Raw genomic sequence first — 3,956 nt, 5'->3', positions numbered from 1 at the left:
TAAGTGACCCATCCAAGGTCACACAGCAAGTCAGAGGTGAAGATAAAACCCACACACAGCTCGGCCTGCTTTAAAGCTACAACATGTCATCCTCATCCTACTAGGCTCAATCTTCTGCGTCCATCTAGCTCTCAATTGCGAAATGGGATTCTCTGCTATGTCCACTGCTTACCCAACTGTTGTTATTTTTCACTTAGCAACATAATAGGACCTTCTTTTCATGCTAATGAATTCTTAGTTCTACTCATTTTTAATGGCTGCTTAATATTCCATTGTATGGTCCATTAAACTATTTTCCTATGACTAGATGCTTATTTTCTAAACTAGATCAACTAATTTAGAAGTGGAATTGCTGGTATAAACTTCCTTTTGAGGCTTTTGACACAGGGCGACAAATTGCCCTGATAAAATGATTATAGCAGCCAATGTTCTCCTGGCACTTACCATGTGCCTGTCATGTGTCCCTTGTCAAGAACTCCTTGTATTGTGGTGACTTGTACACAAGTCTTACCTCCCATCTCATCCCGCCCTCCAGAGTGAGAGGCTCCAGGAGCAGGGACCCTGAGCCTGGCCAGGTTCCTGACTTCCCCGCCAGCGCTGCTGACCAGTGTTGACAGCCATTCCCAGTTCCTCCGCGGCCAGCCAGGAGGGGTTTCAGGCAACCCCCACCCATCCCTTCCATGTCAGGCTTGGTTTCCTGCTGGGCTGAAGCCACCCCTCACCAGCTGGTGACTCAGCCTGGCTAGGATGGTAGTGTTAGCCTCCCCAGCTCTGTGGGTGACTAAGTTTGCGGTGAGGCTGGGCCGGGATTGTTGGGGGTGGGGCCACCTCCACCCCAGCCTGGCCCTTCTTCCTCTCTCCGGTTCTTACTAATTTCTGTCCTCCGGGCCTTCTGGGAAGAATGAGAATAATCCTGGGTTCTGAGTGCCTAAGTGTGCCAGGGGTGACAGAGATGCGGTTCCCACCCGCCTAGGGGGCAGAGCTTGGAGGACAGAAGCCATTGCGTGGGGGAGGAGCTGAGAGAAGGTCCAAGGGGAAGGTGAGCAAGGCGGAGGGAGAGAAATGTCCCACCCCAAACGGCGCCTCTGTGAGAACTGGCGAAGTCAATGACAACAGTCTCTCTCCAGGGCCCCAGCTGGCTTGGCAAACGCAGCGTGGGCTGGACTCGATCCCTGTCACTCAGTCCAGCGGTCACCCTGGCAGAGGGTTTGACCTGTGGGCTGGGGCAGGGAGCCCTGAGCTGGAGGGAGCTGCAGGGGCGGCACCGCCTCCCAGGGGGCATCGGGGAATGTGTGGGTGCGCGCGCGTGGTGGGGGGTGGGGAGGTTTGTAAGCATCTCTATGGCTGGTGTCCGTGGGGGTGGGGGAGGGGCCCACCGGCATGTAGCGCCCAAAGGTCAGAGATGCTAAGCATTCTTCCGAGGTGGTCAGTCCTGCCCTGGGTCAAAATCCTCCACGCACCCTCGAATCCAGCGCCGAGATCCCTGCACTATGAAGTGGATCGTGCTGCCTTCGGAAGTACTTCCCCAGGTTCACAGTGGTTTTACGATATCTTGTCTCACTAGATTTGAACCCTCCCGGACCAGGGACATTGCTGATGTTTTTCTTCATCACCTAGTAATAATGATGGCAATAACATGGGTATCACGCCCAGTGGCTCCTGCGTGCCCAGCACACACCAGGCCTTTGGACATGTTATCTTCCTGACCATCCCCATGAGGGCGGCACTATTATCATCCCCATTTTGCAGATGAGGAGATGCAAGCTCAGAGAGATGAGGGCCGTCTGGAGAATGGGAAGTCAGAAAGCCCGTTTTCCATCCTGGGTCTGCCTCACTCCAACGCCCTACTCCCCACTGGAAGGGCAGATGGCGAATATCTGACACACAGATATTTTTGCTGCTCACCACCTAGGCACCGGCAGAGCCGGGTGGAACAAGATGTCTGGGTTCTTTAATGAGGAGCCTTCCCTCTCCACGGCGACACCAAAGACCCACGTCTGCGAGCGTGAGGCCGTATAATCAGAAGAATATAAAGCCCCCCAAAAAGCCCTCTCTTACCCCTTTTCTCTACCCAGGATGCCTACTTTCTCCAAGTATTTCCTTCTCTGGAAAACACGAAGGTAATTCCTTTTACTTTAAGTAACCCACCTTTCTTCCTGTAAGGTATGGTCCTGTAACTCTGAAGAACTCCTTCCTCTCCACCAACTGGGAAAGCCCCTGTACCCTCAAGGTAAGCAGGAGAGGAGTCTGGATGTAATCCAACCGTCCCTCCCATCAGTGAAAACTGGCTCTGACTGGCTCTCACCATCTGGTCTCAGTTTTTGTAAAATAAAGCTAATCGTCCCTATCATCCTAGCTGTTGTAGGGAGGCAATGAAATTAACCATGTCCCGCCCTTGGCCCAGGGCCTGACACACTCATCAAATGGTATCTGCTCTAATGATGGTTGTCAGCATTTAGGGTGGAAGACAGGTGGATCTCAAACGGATTCTAATTCTGATGATACAGGGTGGACAGTGGCCAGTGCCATGATGGAGGTTTGAGCCAAGGGCCTTGAGAGCCCTAAGCTGGGAGGGTATGGCGGGAAGCAGGACAGCTTCTCGGTGGAAGAGGCAGCGTTGGAGCCGGGCCATGAGGGATGGAACAGGTTTGCTGTAAGGAAGCTGTGTATCCCAGGTGAGCCAGCTGAGCTGTGGAGCTCTGACTTGTAGAAATTCTCTGGGGGCTGCTCCAAGCGAGAAAGAAGGATCCCGCGGGACCCGGACGGGGCTGGAAGTGTCAATCTGGGAAATAGGGTCAGGTGGGCAGATTCTTCCTTTTCTTTGTCTTTTGTTTGTTGAAGTCTAATTTACATACATTGAATGCACAATTCTCAATGAGTTTTCTAAAAATGTTTTTGTAGCTCTATTAAGTATAATTAACACATAATATACTGCACATATTTAAAGTGTACATTTTGATGATTTCAGAATACACCTGCAAACCATCACTACGATAAAGATAAGAAACCGTCACACCCCAGACTTTCCCCTGGTCTTTTGTAATTTTTCCTTTCCTCTTCCACATACAGCATGTTGCAGGCAACAACTGATCTGATTTCCATCACTGTAGATTAGTTTGCATTTTCTGGAATTTTATATAAATGAATCATACGGTATGACTCTCTTTTGTCTGACTTTCTAAAAACTCAGTATCGTTATTTTGAGATTCATCCGTAGTGTCATGTGTATTAATAGTGCATTTCTTTTTATTGCTGGCTTATAGTACACTGTATGGATGTACCACAGTTTCTTTAACCATTCACCGATTGATGGCCATTTGAGTCGTTCCCAATTTTGCGCTATTACAAATAAAACTGTTGTGAACAATTATGTATAGCTTAATGAATTTTTCTCTGTATACACAGATGTAATCATCACCCAGATCATAATATGAAATATTTCCAGTACCCAAGAATGTTCTCCTGTGCCAGGCCATATACTTGCAAAGGGAAACACTATCATTACTATGCATCTGTTTTGTTTGTCCTAGAACTTCATACAAATGGAATTCAACTACAATGCCATATCTTTTCTTTAGTGTCTGGCTTCTTTTGCTCAACATTATGTCTCCGACATTAATTTATCTTGCTGCCGATACCAGCAGGTCATTCCTTTTATTGCTCTACTATAGTATTCCACTTAAGAATCCATCGCGAAGTATTTATCCATCCTCCTGTTATTATAAAGATGCCAAGGACATTTGTGTACAAGTCTTTTTGTGGGCACACGTTTTCATTTCTCCTTGTGCCTGAGTCATAGGAGGAGTGGAATTTCTGGTTCATAGGGGAAGTATGGCTTATTACTCGAAACTGCCAAGGATTTTTTCCAGAATGGTTGTGCCATTTTACACTCCCACCAATGATGCCGGTGAGTTCCAGTTGCTCCACATTCTTGCCAATATCTGTTATCATTTGGC

The 3,956-nt window shown here is 48.4% G+C and overlaps 1 long non-coding RNA gene across 1 annotated transcript; it reads left to right on the top strand.

Moving 5' to 3' along the window:
• The first annotated feature begins 636 nt into the window (after nt 1–636).
• LOC111742455 lies at nt 637–3,478 on the top strand. Its single transcript, XR_002781314.1, has 4 exons — nt 637–1,039; nt 2,164–2,230; nt 2,508–2,675; nt 2,969–3,478. It is a non-coding gene; the product is annotated as an uncharacterized LOC111742455 (long non-coding RNA).
• The last annotated feature ends 478 nt before the right edge of the window (nt 3,479–3,956 follow it).

This window comes from Pteropus vampyrus, unplaced genomic scaffold, assembly GCF_000151845.1.
Source record: "Pteropus vampyrus isolate Shadow unplaced genomic scaffold, Pvam_2.0 Scaffold95, whole genome shotgun sequence".
NCBI classification, from domain to species: domain Eukaryota; kingdom Metazoa; phylum Chordata; class Mammalia; order Chiroptera; family Pteropodidae; genus Pteropus; species Pteropus vampyrus.
Note: the sequence above shows the minus strand (reverse complement) of the source record. Positions and strands in the feature narration are given on the sequence as shown.